At 36.3% G+C, this 18,407-nt stretch overlaps 1 protein-coding gene across 6 annotated transcripts in view; it reads left to right on the forward strand.

The window, feature by feature from the left end:
* Window positions 1-18,407, forward strand: part of LOC150083064 (uncharacterized) — a 61,983-nt gene that overhangs the window by 9,551 nt on the left and 34,025 nt on the right. The window lies entirely within an intron of this gene.

Raw genomic sequence — 18,407 nt, forward strand, 5'->3', positions numbered from 1 at the left:
TCGCGTGTTCTGTAGACCTGTTTCCGGGCTTAAAGCAGAGCATCCCAGCTTTCGCGTTTTGTCGCCATATCCATTCATTTCTTTGTCTTCATAATAGCCGATCCCCCGCTCGCAATCTTCGCCGTAGCCCTTCATTTAAAAACATTTAATAATTACAAACTCATTGGTGTTATTTTCCATTAGCGCCAGAATATTGAATTGAGTGAAGGCTATTTTACAAAGATTGTTCGTCGTATCTAAGCAAGGAGACTGCAGGACTTTTCCATTTAAGCTATTGTAATCAAAAAGAGGTGCTGGTTGTTGAATCAGCAGTGGTTTCCCAACTGCCCTGATCAGCCAACTTGACTCACAACAGGCATGCGCATAACAATCATCAAATAAGCTTGTCTACATCTAAGGCGAGCCGCGAGTTATGTAGACAACAGCTCTTTAATTTATTGTTAATCAATTAGTTCTCTCACCATTGGACTATTCCCCGAACAGGATCTTCATTTCCTGCAGACACGAAAGGAGCCAAGATTGTTGGTATTTAGAAAATGGTCAGATTATTTTAATTATGAATTTTATCGACATATTCCGGGATTACGTTAACAATTTTCTGCCCTACTAAAAGACAATGTTAATTGAATTAGATAACAGCGATAAGATGGATTTCGCCTTCATTTATCGTAATCATTCGATTCAGCAATACTAATTAAATTTTTGCAACATTTGGTTTTCGGAAATCGTTAAACTTCAGATTATGGGTACACCTCCGGAGGAAGTGGCTTCTTCTGCTTGAATCCGTCCAAAATTTGGCCATGCCCGCAACGCGGTGACAAGGTGTACCCATAATCTGGAGGTAAGCCTCGGGGGAGCTTTTGTTATTGTGAATCAGAAGTCATCTAACAAACTTTACCGTATTGGTAAGTGGAAATCAGCTTAAAGCAAGGGCCTTCCACTGGAGACGTTCTGCAGTGTATATCCTAATGACTTACTTTTATCTGCTGACTGACATTGTAATGTCATCAGCAAATGTTATGCCGATATATTTTTTTTTCCATGATTAATTCCTACAAGCAGTCAGCGCTCCAGGCTTAGAGGCTAATTTTTTTTAAGACTGAATACCGCCTAATAACATTTTATTAATGTTTCGAAGCTTCGGGTTATTTTTGCTAATCCTGTACAAAGTTATGCACTATTCGAAGTTGTTTTCTCCTTGGCCTTCTTCACGTTTGCCGAACAGTATCAATTTCAGCTCTACAGATTCTTGCGGACACTTTACCACGTGACCAGCACCTTTAGTGGTTTTTATATCCCCCTGGGCATTTCTACGGAATTATTGCTAATCCTCGGTGTGGATGGATTTATTGGCAACATTTGGCAGACTAGATGGAATTCTAGAAAACAAAGGCGTCATTACCAAAAAATTCGGTTCTAATGTAACCGCTACTTCCATCATCCACCAAAAAATGGTTTTCACCCTCACTGGTTATCTCCTACATATTAACTGGACATGATTTGCTTAACGCCAAACTTTTTATTAGGATTTCTACTATCGCTCAAAATGCGATTTTTCAGAAAAGCGAAAACAGATAAGGTTTCATCTCAGTTGTGGGCGATAATAATAGATTAGAAAAAAAATTCCAGCTTTATTAAGGTGCAATAAACCTTTTCTAAAAGATTTGTTACGCTGACTGAGTTGTCACTTCTTATTTACTGTATTTGTTTTTTTTTCAGTTGACATTTTTAATATAGGAAAGGTACAGAAAGCTTAAGATTTTGAAATAGTTTTGACAAAAGTAGCGTATTTTGTTAATATGTTTTGAAATGACAATGTAACAAAAAACACAAATGTACTTTTAATTAAAAAAATACAATAATTCTCTTATTAATCAAAATAAGGTTTAAGGTTTGAATGCCGAAACATAAAACGGTTCGTAGCTTTTATGGATATGATTTGTTTTTAATTAGGTCCTGGATATGGATTTTTTTTTTTTTTTATTTAATCTGAAACTTGCATCTTCTTGATGTATGCTGATTTCATTTCGATAGTTTTATCTTTTCCAACCTTCAGTATCTTGATTTCGTGTAACTTCACATTTTCACTGCCTTCCGGCTTTGAGTTATTCCAATAATGCTGACAAGCGTTTTTAAAATCGGTGAAATCGTCATTGGTATTTCAGTTATTCTATATAGATTCCTCGTTTCTTAATGTGTTAATGTAACACAGTGCTAAGGAATATAAATTGGTCCCGATAAATAAATATGTAATTTTTCCAGGATGTAGAGTTCAAGCTTACTCCTATTATATTAAATCGAATTCGACAATTTTTCAGTTGTCACTTTTCCATACGATGTGCGACATGGTCTCCTATCGATGTGGGCCAACCGGAAGACTCTTCTCACGTCCTTTTTTGAATGCTCTATTTACGAGGACCTTAGATCGGCTCTTAAGGCAACAGTTCCAAACTTTTCTGGATGCGAGTTGCTACTCGTATCTATCAATAATTTCCAGGCCCTTCAAACCTTCTGTAATTCTGCTTTTAATCGTAGGAAGGCATTTCAACCTCAATGTCAATGCAAGCAATCAAATTGAAAACACATCGTAAATGAAACTACAACCCGTTGCCTCTTCTGTCGTCCTGATGCCATCAAAAATTTTGCTGGTTTTTCAAGAACACGCCAAGGAGTTTTTCTGGCTCATCCTTTATTTAAGAGTATGAATCTCAATCCGTCCTCTGTACAGTGATTACCGCCATCAATTAATGATACCACTCCAGATAAACAGATTTACGTCTAGAATTTTGCATTGGATAACTTTATTGCTGCTGTTTAACTGAAGACTACACCTTGTGGGCTTCATTGGACAGCACTGGATAAAGACATGGTCGAGCAGTTTCCTTTATCGTACTTCGTCCCACCCCCCTATAATGCTATTTTCTTATTTCCTTCGTCTTTTGCTGTGCTGGTGCCAGCTTTGCTGGCGCGGGATTCTTTTGAATGGTTCTAAACAAGCTTTGGACATTAAATGCGTGACTGTCCTTGCTACGAATTTTTAGGCCTGAAAACCTCATACTAGAGGGTGTGTAAAACATTCAAAGATCAACCACACCTTGCTAAAATAACAAATTTAATAAACCACATATTACTATACACACATTATCTAAAAAAAAAAAATTTGACAATTTTGCATCCGTCACCTTAAACATGTCTTATTTCTATTCAAGTAACACATACTGTCTCTGTTTAGTTACATCTCATCAATATTTATACAATAAACAAAATGAAATCTGACAGTCTTAATAGCAAAGTCCTGCGCAATTTTCTTACCGATTCTTTCACTGAAATCTAGACTGCCTTAAGTCTCGTAAATATAATTACATTTATATGCGTACATAATTAGCAAACAATCCTACCTTTTCTGTCAATAGTTTTTATAAATTCAATTAACCAGAAGATAATTACTGTAATGTACTATTATAGACAACTGACCAGGTTTGATGATATTTTAAAGAATCCTTAGTGCTGTGATGTAATGACTAGATCGTGGATATAGCTTAGCTTAATTTTTCAGCACTCACCTCATAGTAATCCGCTTAGTTGGTTGTAGTTTTGCCACGTGCATAGTGGTTATGAGATTCTAATAACTTACGGGGATTATAAATTTAAAAACTAAGTTATGGGCTTTAAAAATTTTTCTAAGAAAGGAAAGTGCACCTTCCATTCTATGGTTGTCTAATTAAAATAAATTAAGTGAGATAAAATTTTCTCACTTCATTTAATTCATTTATACGTAGTAGTCTATTTCATTCAGTTTTATTTGCTCCCTATCAATGGTGTTCATTTTGTCCCCTTTTCGACAAAAGGAACCACACCTGAACTAGGGTAGGGTCGAGCGCCTTTGTTTTCACTGATCGCGTCAGCTTAATTTCCGGCCACATTTGTCTCGATATTCGCCCGAACACTGCTTAATTTGTGCATTCGTGTACTGGATTGGTCGCATCAGGTGATCCTACGTGGGAAAGCACTCCCCATGTGGTCCTGCAGTATATTCCTCAAGCTTACCCTTGTGTTAAAACTGTTATATTATAATTTAATAAGATTACCCTTTATTAACAATTTACAATATTCTACTGCTTTATTTGAATTTATTCAAAGAGTGTATTCTTTCAAAGTCATCAAATAAAAGTTGGCATTACACGGAGAAATTTTGGTTTTTCAAAAAATAAGTAGTTATGGAAACGGAATTTTATGGTCATAAATGTAGAACTTACCGAAATTTTACGACAGACCATTTCTTAAAGCTGTTTCTTCCTAGTTTTGAGAATAATTACAAGAGGTAGACAAAATAATGGGAACATCTGTGATAAGAGTTAGAGGTATGCAGTAATATGATGTTTAAATAATATGGCCTTTTATTAAAACAGTTTCTATTCTACGTGAAATAGATTTAAATAAATATTGAAGAGGAATGTCGGACCATTCTTCATGGTCTAACATTCCTTCATGGTTTCAAGTTCCATGAGCGATGAAGGTGGAGAATCTACTTCTCATTCTCCTCCAACCAAATACCAGCCCATAGTGGCTCAACGTTTAAGTCTGGTGATTGTGCAGGCCAATTGGAGATGCTTAGACATACTTTCGACTAATTGCGAAAAACATGATAGTAATGGTTGAAGAGAGGGACAAACTGATAAATTAAAACGAAAATCTATTTTAAAAAAAACACCCCTTTTGCTTGAATCCGTCTCGAATTGTGGCCTAGTTAACTTTTTCGATTAAAAACATGACCCTTTTTTTTTTTTTTTTTTTTTGATCCCTTCTAATTGCATTTATTTTTCTGTTCGCATTCTTCACTTGACCTACTGTTCGTCACGCAGCCTTTCCCTGTAACTTATCACGCCCTTCACTTCGACAGAACCAATCACATCCTCCACTTCGACTGTTCGTCGGCCACGCTCAGGGGTACCGGATAGTAAAGTCAGCCAAAATATTTTGAGATGAACTGAATCTGACGAGATCTACTCTGATAATTGAAACTATTTCAAAATTCAGCTAGAAGAATCTTCAAAACATTAAGCTTTTATTAAAACAGTCTTCTCTTTTGTGAGTATATTGAACAGTTCTTAAATTCACAATGTACTGGATTTTTTCCACCTCTAAAATTACTATAAACTTAATTTCGTTAAATATACACCAATTTTTTTTGTAAGTAGGTGTATTTTATACCATGTTGGGGAAACCCCCCCCCCCGAAAGAAAAGCATTCCCATTGAATGCCCCAGTGCTGTAGTTATCTGCCATCCTTAACAATTCTGCCGGAATACGCTTCTGATACAGAACCTATTCTTGCTCTGAATCACATTAGTTCTTTAAATACTGGAAAGCTTTTGCTGTCAGTTTTCCGGGTGATTTTTTGCAGGAATGACCGAATTCAAACAACTCAATCTTCTAGGGGAAATGTCTGTAGGTTCAACTAAGCCTACACCTCTTTTCAGTGAGCGTTTAGTGAAGTTTATTAAAGCTCAAAAGAACTGCCTTTCATAATTCAGTCTACAAATCAACCTTTGCTTATTTATAAATTTAATATTTGTAAAAAAACGGCTTGTCATTTTCTCTCCTTTCTAAATCTCAAAATAACCTCGATTTATCGTCAGTATGACCTTCAGATATACAAAATCGTCACGTACATTCAAATGCTTAAAATACTTTGAAGAATCTCCGGCTCACGTAGAGCCGGAAATTCTTCAAAGAATAACGCGATCCGTTTTTGCACTAGACCCACATAGTTTATGATGGCCAATTATCTCTGAGATTTTCTAGACATCGTTCTTTCTTAACGCAAGATGGTTACCGTATTTTAAATTCTTCTCTCGTAGCCGCTTAATGTATTGTAAGCTTTGGCTTATAAAAAAAATTAATAAATAAATAAATAAAGTGATAATATTCATTTAACATCGGAATATTCTTGCAAATTAGACTGATCCGGTGAACAATTAATTATACACGCAAAGTACAATTAAGATAGGATTAAATCGTTAGGAAAATGTTTAAGGGCAAGACAAAATTTCCAGAAGGAGGGTGAACTTAGACCTACAAAAAGGTCAAGTTAAATTTCCCTGAAATGATCCGAACCAGGAGAAATATACGGAGAAGGTCAAGGACGATAGAACTAATCAGGGATTATATTAAAATAAGGGATAGGGGGAGAATTTAGTACGAAAGGACATAAGGATTTGTTCGGCGGGAAAAAAAGGTAGTTGTTGGTCGGTTTAGAGTGAGTTGGTGGTTTTAGAGTGAGTAGGCCGTATTATAGTGAGTCGGTCGGTGAGTTTTTTGGTACAGAACAAAGGAACCCGATTTGAAGAGCATACTAGAAAGTCGCCCAGAACTCAAGGAGCTGGCCCAATCTGGAGAAGGGAAGAATAAATTGTAAGTATTGTTATACCTAGCCAAGTAATAGTCCCTGGGGAGAAGAGAATAAAATATAAGGCATTCTGTACTCCTAGCTGCGAAGGACATGATTAACCAGTAAAGTGGAAGGATAAAACCCAACTGAGTTCTTAAAAGAACTGTAAATTATTCTTCGTGGTAATTAGATTTAGTAAAGAACTTTTGTAACGGTACATTCCTGTGGAGTTTGCCTGTATTGGACAATTGGTTGAAAATTTGTATGTACGTGAGTTTGAACCCTTGTATTAAACATGTTACAATTAACTACTTGTGTTTTGTCAGTTGTCTCACTCTATACTAGTTAACCCAAAATTCCTGGACCAGTATACGCAGTCAGAGGCCCAAGGGTAACATAGTTACCAAAATAAAATAACAGTAGGTGATAAAAAAAAAAAAATATATATATATATATATATATATATATATATATATATATATATAAATTAATTAAACAATTGTATATAGAGTACACAGAGAAAAAGTATACGCCTACAGTATCTTATGCTGTAACTCAAGCTGCGAATTGCGTTAATTCTTTTGATTGTAAAATGATCTCCTTTCCCCATCTCTCGCGATAAGCTCCAGATAATTCTGCATACAGTTATCTTCCTGACCTTGAGAGACGTCCTAATGGATAATTTACGAAAATTTCTCAGTCTCTACGTGGAATGAAGGTATCCCTCGTGCCAGAGATGATTTCTGTGAAATCATTTATACCAACCAGTGAGAGTAAATGCGGGTTGTTATTGATTAATTCAACTGTAATAGATAATGAAATTTCACGTTATGCGATACGTTTAAAACTGTATTGTCTAATGAGAAATACGCATTTGTTAGTCAAGTTTAAAGCTATATCAGCATTGCCGTCCACCTAATTTTAGTGGACACTGTTTTGCAATTAAATTTCTATGGATTTAATTATAGTGAGTGATGTATGTGGGTCATCTTAATTGGTTTTTGCGATTCCAGTAAACAACGGCCCTTAGATATTGACACTCTGCACTCCGGGTAGGAGGCGACAAATTTTCCTTTACATAATGGGGACTCTTTTCCAACAGACTTCTGTTGTTAAACAGTCTGAATTATGATGTATAGATTATGGTTCTCCAGACTACAGTGTGCTATGTTTACTCTGTGGGATCAATGGTGCTAAAGGATCCAAGAACAGCCTCAGCTTACATGTAGATGTTCGTGGGAGAGAAGGCGCCGATTGCATCATTAGCCTAGGACGTAGTAGTGGCAAAACTACCTTACCGCCAAGTCCCGCTGCGAGGAGTCAATAACTGGTTTCATATGAAAGATTACGAGGTCCGCTCCACAAAAGCTGACGGAAGAGCTCGAAATTTATAGTTACTATTCTGCTAGGTTACCAGTTTCTAGCAGCTAGTCTAGGCTTGGTGCTTTTTATAAACTAATGTCGCTAATGATTTTTAGGAAAGCGCAAATTATCTTCACCATTTCCGTCCGTTCACTCGCATGTAATACTTCGACTCCCAGTGGACGGATTTTCATAATTTTATATTTGGCTCTTAGAAAGATATGTTGATCTTTCCAAATTTCATCGAAATCGGATCAATAGAGCTGGCAGTTATTATTATTTATTTATTTATTTATTTATTTATATATATATATGAACGAACAATATGACGGATAGACGGGAACGAATTTTTCACTATAAAAGTGGTTTCTTTCTTTCTTTCTTTTTTTTTTTTTTTTAGAAAAATTACACCGATAAAACTGCTGTCGACAGAACTTGACTTTCGTTTTGCCCAAGACTTGAACCTAATGGATCTTATCCCTTCTGGAATGATTTTTTTCCAGCATGACCGTATTTCTTCACCATCAGTTCGTTTTGTCTTAAGTCATTAGTACCTACATAGACCACATATACCATTCAGTATATGATTATGTTATTAAAAATAAATGGTTAATGGCATCGTCTGTTTTGACACCCGCCAGACATACTTTGGTTCTGTTGCATCCGTCTTTATTACAGAATACAATTCCGGTTTACTTTACAATTGAATGCCATGAGCTTTTTGCGGTGAAAGATCTGGAATCAGACTTGTGATAATGTCACCCGGCAAAACAATTTGACACTTGTCTCCGAGGCTCTCCTCAGTTAGATATATATATACATATTTAAGGAGTTGCCTCACTCCTGCATCTAGTACAGTGGTGCTCAAACTATGGGCGCGACTCCCAGAGGGGTTGCGGCAATTTTTAAATGAAATTTGTTTTTGTGTACATAAACGCTAAAAAACCTGTTCAAATTACATTTTCAATACTGTAGGTATAGAGACCTTACTACTCGAACGAAGTGTGAGATACGAATGCACCCTATTGCCAATCTTTATTTTTTAGGGTGGTTTCACGTGTGATTCAGGTGCTTACTTACTTATTGCCCTTGTGGGTAATACGCCTTAATTTGCTCACTAGCTATTGGTACACAGAAAGCAGCTGACTAGTGTGACTTCTCATTACTACTCAAATGCTGAACCGTAATCCCTTTAGCTCTTAATTCGTGCTTCCGACAGCAAAGATTTCTGAAATTGCCTAAAGGCCAGAGGTGCGGTGGCAGTAAATAGCAACAGTCTGTTGCTATTGCATGTTTTAAATTTAATATGAAAAAAAAATTTGAAATCGCATACTATTGCTGAATCTCATGTTCTCCCTGCTGCTATAAAATGATTTCAATTATGCATGGAGAAAAGCACAGCAACGATTTAATACCATGTCTCTATCCAGAGACAGTCTTGCATTTATCGGGGACAACATAATTCAATTTATTAAATCGATTGAGAGAAAGTCCAATTTTTACAATACAGTTAGATGAATTCACAGATATTTAAAACCTTGCTCAACTTATTGTATATGTGAGATACTGCTGCGAGGGAGATATTTTAGATAATTTTCTATTTTGCAAAGTTTTGGAAGGGAAATCGACGGGCGAGAACATTTCTGATGTTATAAATATTTTCTTTCAAACATAATCTAATGTGAAACAACTTCTTTGCGATTTGTACTGATGGTGGGGCTGCATTAACGGGATAAAATAAAGGTTTAAAAGGCAAAGTAAACGAAATTGCTCCAAATATAGTTTTGAATCATTGCATTACACATAGGGGGAAGCATTAGTAGCAAAGGAAATGCAAACTGATTTGCACAAAGTTTTGAAAGATGCGATAAGTGTGATCAGCTTAAAAACTAGAGGCTTAAATAGCAGACTTTGCACAATGCTTTGTTGTAATGAAACTGGATGAAACGCTTCTTTTATATACGAAAGTGAGGTGGTTTTTCAGTAGTAAAGAGTTGCGACGTCTTTTTGACCTCAAACATGAAGTTTTGTTTTTATCGGATAAAAATCAGAACCTTGCTCAGTTGTTTACAAATCAACAATGGCTTGGAAAACTTAGTTCCCTTGCTGATATATTTGAAAAACTTAATGATTTAAATTTAAGTCTTCAAGGACAGGGAACAAATATTAATAGTCAGTGATAACATTGAAACTTTCAAAGGGAAGCTTAATCTTTTGGAAACCTGCATTTGTGCGTAATAATACTGAAATATTCCCATGCTTTTCTGATTTTGTTATAATATTGACATTTTGCAATTTAGGGATATAATTGCCACCCACCTGACAATGCTAATTAAGAATTTTTCCAAATGATATAATGTATCTTCAGAAAAAAAGTTATTGGATTCGTGATCCTTTTTGCTTTTGATATTTCTTAATGCCCCGAAATTACCATTCAGCAAAAAGATCTTGTTGTCTGACCAAGCATTACGTGCTCTTTTCAAGACTGTTTGGGAAAAAATTGTGACTTTCTCTTCGAGACGAGTACCACAATTATCGAAAACGGCGATACAAACATTGCTACCTTTCGGGTCTACATATTTATGTGAGGTTGGTTTCTCAAAATTAAGAGCTATAAAAACAAAAAAAGCTTTCCGGACTTGATCCAGAAAATAACACGAGATTAGTAATTTCAAACATTGTGTCAAATATGGACCAAATATTACCGGTTATCCAGGCTCGTTCTTCTCATTAATGGTTTTGTTTTGTAATTGTAAATTTTTTTTATTATTTTGTGATCTTAATTGAAGAATAAGAATTTGATTTGTTATTTTTGCTATATTCGATTAAAATACTAAATTATTTTAATATGTAAATTAAAATGGAAACACTTTTTTTATTCCTTTCTCGGTACTCGAATAAAATTTTTTACTACATAATTTATAAAATGCCATTTTTCTTCTTTAAAAATCTGACCATACTACCTCGGGGTTTACATTGAGGGGTAGCGTCAATTTTATATTTAATAAAGGGGCCGCGAGCAAAATAAGTATGCGCTCATTGATTTAGTACAGTACTGTACTCAGAAAGAACAGCCATCAGCTAGAGCAAGTTCTGCATACATGCGAAGGAGTGTTCAGTGCATGGAAAAATGCTGTAACTCGCTGGTGAATCAACGGTGACGGCTTTCTTATCAGTAAAGACATCTGTGACACTTTATACATGCATTTCCCAGCTGAAACCATTTTATGTTTAAGTAAAGATTTAAATAAACTGTCAAAGTAAGCACCTTTTAAAGATCAAATCAATTACAAAAAAAAAAAAAAACCCTATTTATTGAATAAAGTTAATTTAGTCCTGTCAAACTAGTTCCTTCAAGTTGGGTGCATTTGTTGAGTCATGATGTTGAATCATGATTTCGACAAGTCTGTGACAGTGAATAGTATTGGTGTTTTAGTTTGCATAGGATTATTTTACCTTATGATTTGTCCAGAAATGCAAGAATTCGCCACTATTAGATGGAAATGCTTGAAGTAAAAACAAAGTCCACCCGTTATGCAGAGGAGGGAGGATGTGATTCCTGTCGTTGAGGGAGCTTCATTCCTCATCCCCGCTAATACAAGCAATTCTGAACTCCGGGAGCGTGCAGTAAACCTAAGTTAACTGCTAAAATCATTAATTGTAGACTCCTCTGACCTGGTGGATGGGCTAAAGGTTCCCCCCCCCCATTTAAACTGGTAATTTTGTACAAAGACTTGTTACTGTTATTCTAGTGATGGCATAATCGAATGATTAGTACAGTTGTAAGATATTGACTTACATGTTGGTCTGTTAGAGAATTAGACGAAACATTGGACTACGAAAAAGAGGGGGGAGAAATTTATATACAATTGCAGTACGACTTATGTAAAATTAACGAAATAAAAAAAATTAGTGATAAAGGTAATAATTGAATTAAATGAGTAAATTAATGCAAATCATTTTAATTGTTAAGTGTATCACACAAAAGCAACAAAATCCGGGCTAGTGGGAAAGAATCTTGGTCACGCCTGAGGGTATGCTGAATCATACACCAGGAATGTAGCAGTGCAGTACTCTGGTGAAGTTGTCCATCAAATACGTTGTCGATCACTCCCTAATATAAAGCGTAACTAATTAGGAATGTGAAAAGTAATTCTTAGAGAAAAAGGGGGATCAAATTCTAAAAAAAAAAAAAAAAGCGGTATGGAGAAGGGGAGTTTTTTTAGTGTAATCAAAGCCCTAATGAAACGAAATAATAAAGAGCTTTAGAGTGGAAGGATAATGGTAAACATCTGCCTATAAGGAGAGAACAACTAACAAATTGATTACAATTATACACATATACTTTGTGTACCCAAAGAAACACAAATAGCAGAGTGTATATGACGGATTATATAATATCGGTGTTTTGATACACCATAGACACTCTTAAAAAACTACAAAGTAGTTGTTGTGGGCATCATTTGCTCTTTCTCATATTGTGCTCTGCCTTCACGACGAGTTGCCATGATACTGCACTACCTCAAATCAAAACACCGATATTATATAGATACTAAACTCTTAAAGTATTATGTCATGTGCATTTAATTATTTTAAATATTATCTTATACACCTTTTGGCATCTCTCATAATCTCTCATATTGTGCGATTAACTTCACAACTGGGCCGTCATGCCTGCGATACTAGGGTACCTGCCCACCCACTGATGATAGGCCAATAGCCTTGTAACATGTCTGGGTGGTGGTACTCACTGAGAATAAGTAACAATAGTCTTCTCTATTCGTGAAGCGTTACTTATTTGAGGTAGTGCAGTATCATGGCAACTCGTCGTGAAGGCAGATAACAATATGAGAAAGAGCAAATGATGCCCACAACAACTACTTTGTAGTTTTTTAAGAGTGTCTATGGTGTATCAAAACACCGATATTATATAGATACTAAACTCTTAAAGTATTATGCCATGTGCATTTAATTATTTTAAATGACGGATTATGTACAATAGTTAAAGTAACGTTAATATAAAGTGAGATGAATTCAGTTAGTAGTATACTAGAATAGGTGAAGAAAAAACAATCAATGAGAAGTGAGATACTCTTAGAACTAACCAAGTGTATGACTAATTAAAAGCATATGATTCCTAAAGGGAAGTTCTCTGTGAAACAGATTAATTGTTATGATTAAAGGTCACCTGATCGAATATATTGATGTATACTCACCATTATACAAATGTTAATTGTACACATAATAGGTTATGTATTGTGTATGATATAAGAGTCAACAAGGTGAGACTGAACAGTGGTAATCGAGAAGACTGTCTAATCAATAACTTAGTTGTTGATAATGGATTAACCTTAACCCTTCAAGTGTGTGAGATCCTATGAAATTGTCAAATGTATAGATATGTATCTACATGGTAAGTATTCATTAGTGTGTATTAAAATTGTTTTGTTACCAAAATTATCGCTTATAGTTATTCATAGATTTACTGACACTTACTTGCCGCTATATACAGATTACATTAAATCTGAGAGGGAATACTTAACCCTCCTCGAGCCAGAAATCCCTGAACTATATCGGAATCCTGCAGTCAGGTAGCGCAGTGGGAATACGAAAAAGGAGGGGAACTTTTATAGCTTAAGTCAGTGGAGTGCCAAATTAACGCCTCTATAATATTGGCAAAATAAATTAGCAATAAAGAAAAGAAAAGAAGCTCCCACACAGTAGTTACTGACTATTAGTCATCCGAATGATATCTTTAGCCGCGTAGTCATGCGCGGGGGGGATGCATAAGTACACGTGCTTTGATTGACCGGCGTTCAAGCCCGTGATCTGCAAAATACGGCGCATTTTCTTGTATTCTCTCTAACTTGTGAGCTCTTGATGATCGAGGTCTAAACATGAAATTTGGTAGAGATTCAGAAACGGGTACCCCTTTCAAAATGGCGACGAGGAGAGGAGGGGGAAGCAATGGTTGACGGGATGTGACTCCGCTTTCAGGTTCATACACTAAGCTCACAGCTTTTGGAAAGAAATCCATCCTGCGAAAAATACCTGTGACAAAGATTTCACGGCAGCAAGCAACAGGCACCCGCACAAATCAAGAACTTACCAAAATGTGATTATGCAATCGTAATCAACCAATCAGAGCTAAGTTACTTATTTTTTAAAAATTAATTTTTATTTTTTTTAAAGACTCCAGACCCCCCCCCCCCGTCTCTTTGGGGCTCCAGTCCTCACATCCCCGAAATTATTCAGCCGAGAAAAATGTGAATAAACACAAGTTCCTTTTTTTTTTTTTTTTTTTTAATTTTTCGGTTTCGTAACCCAGAAAAACGCGAGGCCGAACCTCAGCGTGCCTCGTGTTTCCAGTGCCGCTAGGTGCGTGTCACCCATGCCAGCTGTTTCCGTCTGTTAAGGAGATCACGTGACACTGGGCGGAGTTAGCACCCGTTAATCACGGCCGTATCGCTAGCAGTCTGGAAGGGGTACCCGTTTCTGAATCTCGACCTCATTTTTTTGTATACAGTGTTCCCACCACAGCGAAAGTAACGCCAGGGAAATACAAAAGGAAAATAGATAAATATCTGCTGAGATCGGACAGACAAATTCAACAGCTGACGTACCTCGTCTTGACCTTGATTAGGTCAAGAAGGTCATCATGCATTGCGTTTACAATGGGCACCATCTCCCAAGGCTAGGGATTATGTATTGTACGGACGCGAGCGCAAGTTTGGTGGAGGAATCCTGCAGACGCACAGATCCAAAATGTTAGGATCTATGATTCGTATCGTCACCATCTGTAGCAGATGGTGACGTATCAGTGATTCGGATGACTGATAGGAGGTGAAGAGTTTGTCGGTTGTCCATTTCGGGACTTTCCTCCATAAAGGATGGCGAGATAGATGTGGCGATGTCACATATGGCTGCCATAGCCGAGTGGTCAGAAGAGAGGGTGAATAGGTACACGTGCCTTGAGTGACCGGGATTCAAGCCCGTAACTGCTAAATGCTGTGCCGTGTCTTGTATTCTTTCTATCTTGTGAACCCCTCTGACCGTGTGGTCGTCCGGGAGTATAAACAGAATATGTATTTATTTATTTCTTGTGAGGAGGATTTTCCAAGTCCATTATTGTCACGTAGTACACAATTCGTCAGTAACAAACATATTTAGGGATTAATATGCTGGTCGGTTGGCAATTTGTGCATCTCTTGTGTCCTCCATATCTGCGAAGAATTTTGAAGCAACTTTCATGAACAGTTTCCTTAATAATCAGTAAAAAATAACGAATAATTTAATTTGAAGTGAAATTTTGATATATGTCTCAAGAAGGGGAATGTAAGGTTTTTGTGTATCAAAACCTTACATTCCCCTTCTTGAGACATATCAAAATTTCACTAAAAAGTACTCCATATTAAAAGATGGAAGTTATTGCTGAGACATTTCTAATGATTTTGTAACGTTTCTGAAAGTAGCCTTTTATTTTTTTAGATCTAATTATAAGAGTTACTTTACATTTAAAGTGTTAAAAATGCACGATGTAGAAAATTCTTCATAGTATAATTCATCACTGTGAAGCTTCTGATTTATAGGAAACTTTTGACGAATTTTTATATCTGACATTTTGTGTGGTTTTTATATTTGCTATGATTCCTTATATATTAATTACAAGGAATGCCTGTATAATGTATTTTCAAAACAAAAGTAAAATGTGAATACCGGTTAGTCTATCCAAATTATATAGTACTGATTTCACAACTGTCTACCACGCAGACAGCTGTGAAAACAGGAAAAGTATGACGAAACTAAACTTATTGTGATTAAATCCCCGCATAGTTTCTCAAAGTGCTTGAAACAGGGAAGTAATTGGTCAGGAGCGAGAGTGCATAGCACGCGTTCCTTGAGTGGACCGGGGTTCAAGCCCGTGACTACTAAATACGATAAATATTTGTATTGACGATTTATTGTAAACTCTACTGACTTGGTTGTCGTGCCGGAGTATAAACAGAAAATTTATTTTTTTATTTATTTAATTAGACCAGCAGGAATGACACGAACCTCTGCGAGGGCAGGGAAAGAAACATTGAGGTCAGAATCACCATAGAAATAAAATGATAAATATTGAGTGCTGTAATATGACAGAACGTTTAATTTAAGCCAAAGGTAGGTTACAAATGCTTTGTTATGATTGCACATTATGATAAAGTACTGTAATAGCCGAACTAATTGGACGTAAAAATTTTTTCCTTTTCTTGGAGGTTTCTTAAGAAAGGGCATATTTTCACCGAAGTTTATGTAATTTGCATATTCCTTTGCATAAATGCACTGAAATGTATGCCATTTCAAGCAGTACAACTCTTCATGGAAAGAATTTAAAATAGAAGCGCTATTTTACTGTAGGTCAAATTACTCTTTGACTGTTCGGTTAATCAGATTGCAAACGAACTCCAAATATTTTTGGATTCGTAAATCTTGGATTGTATTTGATTTTGTGAAATAGCGAGTAAAGAGGAAATTTACTAACTTACATTTATGCAGTAGGTATTCAGTTGTTACTGATATCGATGAGTTGTAAGGACCAATGAGATTCTTCCTGGAGATTTTCAATTCCCTATTGATGAGAAAATTTGTATTATGATTATGCATTTTAACGTAGTTATCCATTTTTTTTTTTTGCGGAAACTTTCAACCATTTTCTATTGGCTAAAATTGTCAAAAGATACTTTGATCAACAGCGACATAAAAAAAGAGCTTGAAAGCAAACATGCTGGATATGAGTTTGTGGGCAGCTAGATGGAAAACAGATTGTCATTTCGACTCTCGCTCATATTATTGTATTTCCCTCCCATCTCTCTCTCTCTCTCTCTCTCTCTCTCTCTCTCTCTCTCTCTCTCTCTCTGACATTTAGTCTTTTCAGCCAGTCAGTCTCTCAACAAGTTATCCACAAGATGTACTAACACACAGGAGATCGCCCTAAATTGACATTGCGCACATTGAAAAAACAAAAACGAATTTTAAAAATAACGCCGAGCGTGTGCAATATTTTAACATTTGAGATACAACTCTAATTTGTAACTACAAGACTATATATCTTGTTAACTAGAGTAAATTCCAAACTTTTACAGACCTCATCTCTGCTGAGAGAAAAATCAACGTTCAAAACTGCTGATCTCGTACGTATGGTTACAAAAGCAGCGACCTCGAAAAGAGTTTATCTGTACACCAACAGGAAACCACGTGTTTCAGATCCAAACGTGCGTTCTCCGTCTATTAAATGCTTGTAAAAATACCGAAAAGTATTGCAAGAAACGAAGCGTATCTTTCCAGTAAATAACGATTATAGTCGGTGGTGCAATGGTAAAAACACCAGCCGAAGGAGGAACTTTTCAGTTGCCGCATCAGCGTGTAGGCCTTTTTGATTTAAAATAGTCATCAATGGTCACTATTACTTTGAACTTAAAAATTCACAATCGATAATCTTATGAGTTCATTTAAAGCCAGATCTAGGCGTCAGCGGTTGGGGTCACCGCTATAATAAATAGCATCTTATATACGAATGTGTGCGCGTGTATATATGTTAGGTTAGCATTTTTTAAAATTCTTACAGAAGTATTAATGACATTAAAAATGCGAAATGTGCAAAAATATGTGTTAACATATTTGAGGTGTCATTAGTTTCTGGAACTGTACAATATTTAAATTCCATTCTATTCCCATTGAGGGGTAATTCCTTTGATACTTTCACGGCAGGGTCCACTGATTCTGCAGGCGTGACGTAGCCGGAATGATCATGAGGAAGAGTGCAACAGCACATGCTCTTTGAGTGGCTGTGGTTCAATCCCGCGTGACTACTAAATACGATTAAAGATTGTATTCATGATTTATTGTAAACTCTGACCTGGCTGTCGCGCCGGAGTATAAACTATAACATTATTCGAAGCATTTCTAGATCCCATGCTTTGGAATCCTCTTCCCATCTGGTGATTTTCCTTAGATCTGAAATGGGAAAGTTCAGTGCTTTGAGAGGAAATTGAGTTCAATAACAAATGACTGTGAGTTAAATGTAAAACAATACCAAGGGCGAAGGAGGCGTCACGACCAGGATTCTTTTACTTGGGTATTGTGTATTGCGATTGACGGATGAGTTCTGGGCTAAAGATGTCCTCATTAATTTGTGTGTGTGTGAGTGTGATGATGTCTCCTGCAGCAAACTGCTTTCTGCGAGTTTTCATAGCGCTGGACTTGACGTCATGAATATCTTTTTTATTTTCGTGAATTGGACTTTTCCCGTTTGAATTAACTTTCATTTATTATTATGTTTTGTACAACCTTTGCTCTGTTATACACTTTAACTGGGCGAATGCCTGTTGTGTATATTATATGTTAAAAATAAATACAATCTATTCCCCCAGTTATTAGATTTGGGTTTCCCATTAAAAGTGTTTTCAATAGTTATAACTTCTTCCTATGCGATAAAAAAAATAATCAAACACTTCTTTGTTAACCGCACTTCCATTTCCCCCAATGGTCAGAAGCTGATCAAGTAACGGCCTCCTGTCGTGCCGTGACCCAGCTGATACAGGGATATTCATGTGTTGTTGTGGCGGATCCCAGGGTTTCCCCCATAAGCCGCTATTGTACTTCTTGTGCTGAAGCTT

Source organism: Mastigoproctus giganteus, chromosome 7 (genome assembly GCF_048544385.1).
Source record: "Mastigoproctus giganteus isolate SK-2022 chromosome 7, ASM4854438v1, whole genome shotgun sequence".
NCBI classification, from domain to species: Eukaryota; Metazoa; Arthropoda; class Arachnida; order Uropygi; family Thelyphonidae; genus Mastigoproctus; species Mastigoproctus giganteus.